This window comes from Lupinus angustifolius, chromosome LG09 (genome assembly GCF_001865875.1).
Source record: "Lupinus angustifolius cultivar Tanjil chromosome LG09, LupAngTanjil_v1.0, whole genome shotgun sequence".
In the NCBI taxonomy this organism is placed as follows: domain Eukaryota; kingdom Viridiplantae; phylum Streptophyta; class Magnoliopsida; order Fabales; family Fabaceae; genus Lupinus; species Lupinus angustifolius.
In genome coordinates this window covers 16,160,083-16,171,457 of record NC_032017.1, presented here as the reverse complement: position 1 = coordinate 16,171,457, position 11,375 = coordinate 16,160,083, and positions in this window count along the sequence as shown.

Below are 11,375 nucleotides of genomic sequence, written 5' to 3'. Positions count from 1 at the left end.
TTTGGCATTATTTTACCAAGCCCGTGTGGTATATATCTTGAGACGTGGAAAGTGCATTTTAAATTTTGAATTTGTTGTTTTTGACTTTTTGTTTAATTATCTATTAATAACCAAATGATCCTTACTAATTAATGGTATACCTTTTAAGGGTAATTAATGGTATATTAGAACTAGGGGTGTTCACTGTCTATTGGATCGGTTTTTAGGTAAAAATGATTTGATCCAAACACGTAATAATATGTAGCCTGGTCCGGACTTACCTATTTATATTAAGATGTCCGATTGAATTCGATCCAAATATTATATGTGGTTTGGATCAATTTTTTTATAAAATATTGAAATTGCACTTACATTCAAAACTCATAAAAATAACGAAATATTAAGCATAAAACAACAATAAAAATAATGTTCAACAACATTAAGATGTGTGCTACAATAGTATAAGTAAACAATATCATAAAATAGTATTTAACAGTAAGACAATAATAGTAAAAGCAAAAAATGACAACATCAACAACAAGATATCAACAATAACATGATAACAAAACAACAAGATATTAACAACAACACTATGAGCACCTGCAACATAATTTTAACAGTTAGAGTGTTCTGCCAATGATTAACAGCAACAATAATTTCACAACAATAAAATTGATAATAAAGCACCTAATCAGAATCAACACTTGAATCATTTTCATTTGGTTGTGGGATTGATTTAAGTTCTAAAAAATGTATCAAATATAATCAATATGATTTAAAACATAGCAACATGTATATATGTGCTATAGAATATAAAAAATAAAATATAGGTACAAATTTGAAGTTGAGATTTAAGATTAAATTTGGAATACAATTAAAATTATTACAAACTTAAACTTTATATACTATTTTGATCTGGTCTGGATCAGTTTGGATCCAAGAGATGAAACCAAAATTGGGACCAGACCAATCAGTCTTTAAAAAATAAGTCCAACACAATCCAAACATATTCATTTTTAATTTCGATCTATTTTAGATTGATTTTCGATTTTATTTTTAGACCAGTCTAGATTTGAACATCCCTAATTAGAACGATACAATAAGTCTTAATTTTATTAAGTAGATCAACTATATTAATTAAATAGTACCCAAAAATACCAAAAAAACTATATTGATTAAATAAGATCACAATGCTCTATTTATCATTATCACATATTCATGAAATCTTCTTTGACTAGTTTCCTTTGGATATTGGTAAGATTTCCCATCTAAATACTATTCTCTTTGGATTACATAAATAAAACATTATTTAATAAATTATCACTTAAGTTATTTTAAAAATAAATAATTGTTTTAAATAACATCTTATTTTAATATACAATATAGCACTCCGATTTTAATTAAACGTTACAATTTTATTTTTTGTCAAAATTAAAATATTAAGTGATTACATTTTAAGTTAAACTAAAAATGATGTACAATGAGTGATAAATTTTTGGACTAGTATGTTTGGAACAGAAAGTAGATTGGATTGCCCAGAATAAAGATATATAATATGGCTTTGTAAGATGCAGCTCTTGTGAATTGAATGTTTAGAAATGTTCTTAGCCTTTTCTATATAGTATCTCATCTTATATGTGTTGTGATTTATTAGGAAAATGTTAAATATTAGAATTTAATTGTTTTTATTTTCTTAACCAATTATAACAAAAGTTACTTGAAATAATACATTTTTATTTTGAAAATTATATTCCTTTCTCCCCTTTTAATGTTGTTTTGCTTTCCTTTCTCACAATTAAATATATTATTATGCTCGTTCTTTCTTCTTTTATGAATTAAAGTTTAGGTTAGTTGAATCTGAGAATTTGTAATGGTAAATAAGCTCATGACTTTATAAATACTTATGTGGCTACTCATAAGTTACACATCAACAAAATTCTTATATTAATAGTGATATTTAAATTTACAGTGACTATAAACTAAATCCTTATTAATGACTAGACCCGCATTCTTTGAACATGCACTTTGCTCTAATTTTTCAAAATCACAAGCATGTGAAAAAACTTGATAGGAAATAAGATAACTTTGCTTAACTATAGTTGCATATTTTCTTTGTTTTTAATTGAAGTATATGAATGTACCATTACAAAATATATATGTGTATATATATTTCAAAATTTAATAAGATTATTATGTAATGAAAAATAATATTTGATTTTCTTAGCAAATGCTATCTTTATAAGAATAATTATCACAATTGGTCTTTGAACATATTTTATTAAGGGATTTCAAGTCTAAACCCATCCATAAATAAAATCGAAAATCAATCTAAAATAAATTAAATCACAAAGATTGAATGTAGTTAGATTGTTTGAATTTATTTTTTAAAATCGTTAAGTTCGGTTTTTGGTTTCAACTCTAGAATCCAGACCGATTCAGCGTAAGATGGAAGTAATTTAACAAAGTTTGAGTATATGTTACTTTGATGCTAGTTTGCTCATGTTGTATTGCTGAATACCGATTTTTACCGATTTTTGTTGTTGATTTGCTGTTTTATTATTGCTGGCACATATTTTGTTGAACATTTTTTATGATGTTTGCTAAACATTTTCTTTTATGAACAATAGAGTTCTAAGAAATAAATTATCTCTCAATTCCACTAAAATTGCAACATCATTTGTTTTATGAGGAAAAGATGTATGTATTAATAATATATGAGGTTTATATATTATTATTGTATCATTTATTTATTATAATTATTTAATTATTATTGTTTCTTCAAAAAAGTAATCTAAATCAATAGTAGATAATATTGTGAATGTGTATAAATCTTTACACTGACAATACATAAATATTACACTCATATTATATTTGTTTTTTCATTAAAGAGAAAATGATTTATATACTAACACTGTAATAGTCTTTTATAGTGTTACTACATCATCCAACATTCATTTTTTATCGTCGTTGACTTTTAAAAAAAGTAATTCAAAGAATATATGATAATATATATAAATATCTACTATCAGTATATAAATATTACATTATTCATTCAAATGTGATTAATATATCAGCTTACCGTATACAGAGAGAACTTGACTTAATTATATGATTATACAAAGAAATAATTCTTGGGTTTTAATAAAGAGTGTAAAATATGTACATTATGTGTGTAAAGATTCATACACATGTATTATATCATCTACCATTTATTTGAATTATTTTGTCTGAAAAGTCAACGATGATTAATTATCAATAATGTATGATGTAATGACAGTGTGTAGAACTCATACACTTTTCATACATATTTTTCTCTTTAATGAAACCTTGTGCCTATAACTTTTTAGAAAAAAATGTATACAATAACAATATAAAAGTTTTTTACATTGTCACTATATCATCTATAATTCATTTTCAATCATATTTGATTTTTTAGAAAAAAAGTAATTCAAATAAATGATAGATGATATTATATATATATATATATATATATATATATATATATATCTTTATATTGTCACTGCATAGATTTAACCATTGTTTTTTATAAACTACTAGGATACTCGTGCATTTGCACGGACAAAGTGTTTTATTGGATACGAATTTAAAGATATAATAATAATGTAAATAAACAAGAGAAATAGAAGATATTTGATTAAGATATGTGAGTTTTAAAAATTATTATAACTTTGTGATTCTTTGATTATTGCATGTGTTAGGATAATAATTATGAATGTATCTATTGATCTGTTATTATAGTGGTTGATAAATTTTGTTACATGACCTTCCCAATGAGTACAACTAATAACATCACTACTGCTTAAATTTTTTAAATTAAGTTAGGAAAATTACAAACATTTATATAAATAAATAAAACAATATCATTGATGACTTTTTTAAGTTTATCTTAGTCTAGAGAATATTAGTTCATCAACAAGTCCAATAACATCTATTTGGGTCAATAAAAAAGTGTTATCAATGTTACAAATAAAAAAGTGTTATCAACATACACGCTTCCAAATACAATACTCGAACGCTCCTTTCTTGGAACCCAAAGAACTTCATCACCCTTGGTTTGACCTTTCCCAAAACCGGCTCCAAGAAAACCTTTCTTACCGCAATTCGGCCCTAGCCAAGGTATCGCTCTTTATCCCAAGACCTCCAAGTCTTTGTGAAGAACACCTTACCTAACCGCAGCTAAGATTTTCCCAATCTTTGAATTACAATGCTATAAGTTACGAATGAATACTTAATACTCAGATATTACAATAAAGATCAAAGACTAAAACCTAAGCAAGAACTCACAAGACTTCCTAGTCTAATATGAATGTACATGTATGAGGTTTCTGAAATTATGCAATCATAAAAGAAACTATCTCTTTTTCTTTTCAAGAAACATAAGAATGATGCAAGAAAGCTTTTCAAAGAAACATGCAATATGAATGTGAAAACTAAAGCCTTAGCATGATCTAATCTTTCTAATAATGCAACACTTCAAATTTTCTAATAAAGCATGTAGTGCATGTGTGACCATGTATACCACAATAGAAACAAGTAGGCATGTTATTATTTGACTTCTTATGCATATGAACTACTGGATTTCTACATGGTCTTTTCTTAAGTTCAGGTTTATATCCAATTCCAGATCGGTTACCAATGTTTCTTGTATTAGCAAGCAATGTGTTAAGGTTTTCTTGACTATATGTTAGCTTTGAAAGTTTTTGTTTCAAAACATAATTTTCTTAAATTCTCACAAGTATCACATATAGAGGGTTGATATAATTTAGAAGTAGAGCAATCACATGAGGCACATGCATAGATAAGATCAAGAGTTTCATTTTCAAGTTTAAGTTCATCTAATTCCTTTTGCATTTCAATTATTTTCTTTTCATGCAAGGAGATAACACTTTTTCTATCTATATTTATTTTTACAATTTTCTTCAATTCCTCATGCATTTCGACATGAGTTGCATATAATTCATCGTATGGAGGATAGTCATTAGAGCATGATAAAGTATAAGAATGTATCTCAATAGAATCATCTTCATCACTAGATGCGTACTTCACATGCACTTGTGCCATAAGGCATACCTTTGAATTTTTCTCCTCATCGGATGAGCTTGAAGTCGAATATTTCTTGGAATCGTCCCAAACAATGTATGCTCCTTTTGACTTGGATATTCGAGAGTTGCTCTTCTTGTTATCGACTTTCTTGAGGTGGCTCGGGCACTGATGCTTCATGTGGCCCGATTTTCCACAGTCATAGCAACTGAAGCCTTCTTTGGGAATCTTGCTTTTCTTGGTTGAGTTCTTGGCTTCTTTCTTTAGATTCTTGTCCCCTCCTTTCTTCTTGAGATACTTCTTGAATTTTTCAAATAGGAGAATCAAGTCTTCATCGGAATTAGAATCTGAACTAGAATCCCCACTTTCTTGATCTTCTTGAAATCTTGTAGCCTTGAGTGTGATTCCGTTCTTGTCTGACTCTTCATTCATTGTCAAGCGCCTTAACTTCATTTCATGTTCTTGGAGTCTCCCAAACAGAGTAGCTAATGGCATGTTGTCTAAGTTCTTTGACTCCATTATCGCAGTTACCTTTGGTTGCCATTTCCTATCAAGACAATGCAAAACTTTGTTAGACAAATCGGCATTAGTAAATTTTTTATCAAGGGCGAGCAAATGATTTAAAACATGAGTAAAACATTTTTGCATATTACATATAGATTCATTAGGAAACATGTGAAATAACTCATACTCATGCGTAAGTGCATTTAGTCTAGCGCGCTTAACTTCACTCGTGCCTTCGTGGGTAACTTGCAAAGTATCTCACATTTCTTTTGCATTAAGGCATCGTGAGACTCTAAAGAATTCGTCATAAGATAAGTCCGAAGTAATAATATTCTTGGCCTTAAGGTCATGTTGGACATTTCTTTTCTCAATATCCGTCCATAAGCCTTTAGGCTTTTCTTTGGCTGGCCATTCACCATATGAAGTGGAATGTATGGACCATTGACAACAGAATCCCAAATGTCCCTGTCTATTGCCTCGATATAGATTCTCATGCGAACCTTCCAATAGGCATAACCATCACCACTGAATATGGGAGGGTGATCAATGGATGCGCCATCACCGCCAAAGGGGTTGGTGGAACCCATTTAAATTCCCTTAGGATCACGCGGATGCGATTGAGCTAGCACGTCACACTAGCTCTGATACCACTTGTTAGGTATCCATGGCAGAATACACCTAGAAGGGGGGGTTGAATAGGTGTGGCGGAGTTCAAGTTCCACTTTTAGATTTTTACACACTTGCTGAAAAATGCCTAGTTAATCAATTAACCAGTGGGCTTAATCGATTAAATCAAAACAGAAACAGAATGATCAGATCAGCAACTTGCACAGTTATTAACCAACACACAAGCAGATATACAACATATATTTTTATGCAATATTAACAAGGACGTAGCAAGGTATAAGCATGCAAAATATCAGCTTCAAACTCGAATTAAAACATCTTGAAATGTAAAAGAGAAAAGGATATAAAAGATTGCGCAATGATTTTATCCTGGTTCGTTTTGCTGTCCACTGCAAAACTACATCCAGTCTTCCCCGCTGATCTGAGAGATTTTCCTTCTTCACTATAGAACACAATGTACGTTACATACACGCTTCCAATTACAAGACTCGAACGCTCCTTTCTTGGAACCCAAAGAAATTCGTCACCCTTGGTTTGACCTTTCCCAAAACCGCCTCCAAGAAAACATTTCTTACCGCAATTCGGTCACAACCAAGATATCGCTCTTTATCCCAAGACCTCCAAGTCTTTGTGAATAACACATTAACTAACCACAGCTAGGATTTTCCCAATCCTTGAATTACAATGCTTTGAGTTATGAATGAGTACTTAATACTCGGATATTACAATAAAGATCAAAGACTAAAACCTAAGTAAGAACTCACAAGACTTCCTAGTCTAATATGAATGTACATGCATGGGGTTTCTGAAATTATGCAATCATAAAAAAACTATCTATTTTTCTTTTCAATAAACACAAGAATGATGCAAGAAAGCTTTTCAAAAAACATGAAATATGAATGTGAAAACTAAAGCCTTAGAATGATCTAATCTTTCTCCTAATGCAACACTCTCTAATATAATGATAATAATGAAATATTTTGAAAATTCGCATTCCTAATATTCTCATATGTTATACTAATATATAATGTAACACCCATAAAATTACTCCAAAAATATTGCTCAAAAATGGGTAAAAAATTTTTGTTGAATAATCGTTAGATATTTTATGGAATGGCAAGCGCATCGTATCGTCCAAGTAGTAAAATCCGGTAAAGTATCGGGATATCGTCCTCAAGGAGCAGAGTGGATTTACACTAATTCCCACAATAATTAGTTGAGCAACTATTTACACGAATTTGTTTGATAATTTGATAATAGTTTTGTAACAAGGTTAAATTAAAATAAAAGGTTAACTGTGAATTTAAAAGAGTTGGGATCGAAATTCATCATCTTTTCATTTTGACATCCATAGATTCAATTCCAAACAACTTGTGAAGTTACTGATTCTGATGCACATTTTTGACAATTTCATTTACATCAATTCCTTGAGTGTAAAATGCTTAGATAATCACTCAATTACCAATTCCTTGGTTAATTGACTGATTAACTAGCATTAAAAACTATGTAAAAGCAATTTATACATTATTATCCATTCCTGAAATAATGATGTATGAAGGAAGATAATCCAAATCAGGTGTCAAATTTAACTTTCCAATTAAACTTGAACTCATGAACATGATTTCAGTAGCTAATTAAACTCATGCATTAAGAATGACATAAACTTCCCAAAATCAAATAACAATTACATTAGAATTGAATCTAGGAGTACAAGGTAAGAACATTACATTTCAAATCCCAATAACGAAGAACTAGCCACTCATCCTTGCCATTACAACCCTCTGATCGTGAGAAATACAAGAAATTCTGGATCTAAAGTCGTTCCCACAACTTCTCTCTTCCTCCCTAGCGTTTTTCTCTCTCTAAAATCGTGTGAAAAAGCTTGGAAAATGGTTGGATCACCTCCCTTTGATTTTCATAACCACCTATATTTGTTCCATATTTTTGGTCTCTCGCTCGAGCAAGAGAGCAAATTTCAGCATTTAGAAAATCTTCTAGCTTGAGCGAGAGAATCAGAGTTTTGAACTTGTCTTTCTCGCTTGAGCGAGGTGCTCTTGCTTGAGTGAGATATACACATAAACTTTGACATCCAGAAGTGGGAATTGTCGCTTGAGCGATAGTCCCCTCGCTTGAGCGATTGACAAGCAGTGATTTAAGCATTTTTCCTTGAATTAACAATTGTCGCTTGGGCTAGGGATCCAAAGCTCATTTTATGCAAATTCCTTCAATTTCCATCTTTTCTACTCCTCACTCTCCTACAATTGACACAAAAACATGTAAGGTCCTTAAACAAGATTAATCACACTAGATTCTTCAGAGATGTGCATGAATTTCATCACAACTACACCATAAATGCCAAAAAATTATATGAATTTCCTTCACAACATGGCACTTAATAACTCCCCCCAAACCTAGAATCTTGCTTGTCCTCAAGCAAAGTAATGGATTCAACTCAACATAGTAGTGAACTTGATTTTTAAACAATCTAATCCAATCATATCAATCATCTAGAAGCATGGTGAAACTTTTTCAAGAAGACTTGTTTCATGCTTGATCATAGTGATCCAAATTCCAAGTGATTACACAATATGTATGCAGTTCAAGTTCAAATAGAATAGCAAGAATAACTACTCAATTTAATCAAATGAACTCTCTTATGCTCTCGGGTGAAGTGTTTCACTCAATTCTTTACTGGAATCATACAATTTAACTTTGTCTTTCATTTCAGTTATGCTATGTACAGATGTTTAATCAAGGATCTCAAGGGCTTGGCGTATGGTTGTAATGAGGCTTGGCTACAACGAAACTTTATTTTTCTAGGATACAAAGAAGGAGGTAGACCATTAGTGCATAATTCAACTTCCTTCACTTGTTCACTTTGAAGTCCACTTTCAACTTTCTTTCACCAAATCATCACTTATGCTACTAACAATTTCGACTCTCCTTCTTAAATTGACTCTTTCTTTTGAGTCTTTACTTATTTTAGCATGATTCACATTTTATTTTATTTTTTTCATTGCCTCATGCTCATCATTCACACATAATTGAAGAAGTTGAATTTCCAATTCACAATCCAACTCAGATACATAAATTACAAACCATATGCACTAATGATCTTTCTCCATGAGTATGGGGATTGATGTATTTCATTGTGGCTTGGGTGCATGATTTTGAAAAAGAAATTTTCAGCTCAAAGGGCTACAAAGAATTGGATTCATGATTTGTAAGGGTTGGCTTTATGGCTATAGCTTAACTCTACTAAACTAGGCCTTAATCATTTCTTTGATATTCCATGCTTAATGACAATTGACACAAAAATCAGGCAAAACTAATTGACAAAATCCAGCAAAGTCACTCATTTGTATTTGGTTATACTCTCTCACCAGTTTGAAGGTTATTTTCCTGTGATTAAATTGTTCATTATTCAACCTATTCAGTCTGTGTCTGATTTATGCATCCACATTACGAAATCAGTCAAACTCATAACATTAATCACTTTGCTATTCACAAGGCCTACACACTTTTTTCTAGCATGAAAACACAATTAGATTTCTTATTGAATTTTCTTCTAAACATGCACATTTTATTGAGTTAAACACATTACTACTCATAGATAGACTAACACATACATGATTGAACATCCTTGAAATCAAAATAGCGATATATAGTCACACACAAGAACTTAAACATAAATGACTTGAAACATTGAAATGAAAGAACCAGTTTGTTGTTTTCCTCATATGCTCATCACCACGTCATTTCATCATCATCATCATCATCATCTGCATGAGAACTAGATGGTCCACCATCTCCTGCCTCCCCTAAAAAAGTAGGCCTGCCCCAGGCCAGGGATGCTGGACATTGAAATCTTCAGGGCTCATCAAAAATTGGTTGTGTGGATATTGAATCTGATATGCTAAATAAAAGACCAGTTGTTGGTGCATCTAACCTTGTATGAGGATATCATTCAAGACTATAACATGATACTGAAGAAAAAAAATACAAAATGCACTTAAAATTGTTGACTCATGATGGATGTAACACCGTGTTTTTCAGAGCACTTTTAATTAAGTAATTATTATTAATAGATTAATTATAGAAATTAATCAGTAATGTTTTAGGCTAACCTCAGTTGAGTTTTAGTCTTGTATTATTATTTTCTTGCTTGCCTATTTTTTTCAAGATTTTTGGAGAATAAAAGTTTTCGAGATGATTTCGGGTCGTTTTATCGAGTTTTCGCCCAGGTTTTGTGTTTCGTAACTCGGAATCGAATTCCTATTTCACTGTTGGCTTCGAAATATTACTTTTAGTCAAAATAGATACCAAGTTTGTCCGTAACTCATCTCTAAATAGTTCTCACCTCGAAATTCAAGTTTCAATGTTTCAGGCAAATGTCCTAAATCGGGAGATTGTATATTTCCGGACGAAATTATCCAAAAATGTTCGGACACGACGTTTATCGGGAAATCACATCATATCAATAAAGTTAGAAGTCATCATTTCGTGAGCCACTTACTTGTTACACAAGTAATGCAAAAGCTTCCAAAAGCCCCTAAATCACTCAACAAATCCTCTCACTCCACCACCATTAGACACATCACCTATGCAAGTCTAAATCTACTTACTTTGCATTAACCTTTATGATTTGATGAGGGTGGGGCTCTCCTATAAATACCTCACCCCATTCTCTCATTTTTACACTAAATTCACTATACAAACTAAGGTAGTCTTTTATTTTGTCTTCTTTATTTTCTTCTCATACTTCATAGAAAGTTATGAGCTTTTGTTATGTTGTTCATAAAGTTGAATTTATATTTATTCTTGAAGTATTTTATGAAGGCATAAGTAAAAAGGATGATAATAAAATCATATGAACCTTTATGTAGTTTTTGACTTTTGTAAATCTTGAAATTTCTTCCTTCTTCTTAGATGGAAAACTATATCTTTGGACAAGGTCAGATGAGTTATTTGTTTGGAAATATTAGAAATTATTGTTACTATTTGAATATGTTTAAAGGTCATGATTTTAACATCAAAGGAACCTTTAATGTGTTTAGGAAAAAGTTTGTATTTTATTCTTGAAAGTTTATGAGTTGATGAGTTGTTGTTGAAAATGTTTCATTTTTAGAAAGTATTATGTTTTAAAAGTGGTTTAGCATATTTTACTCTTTGATTTCCAAGTTAAAATATTGATTTGGGATAAA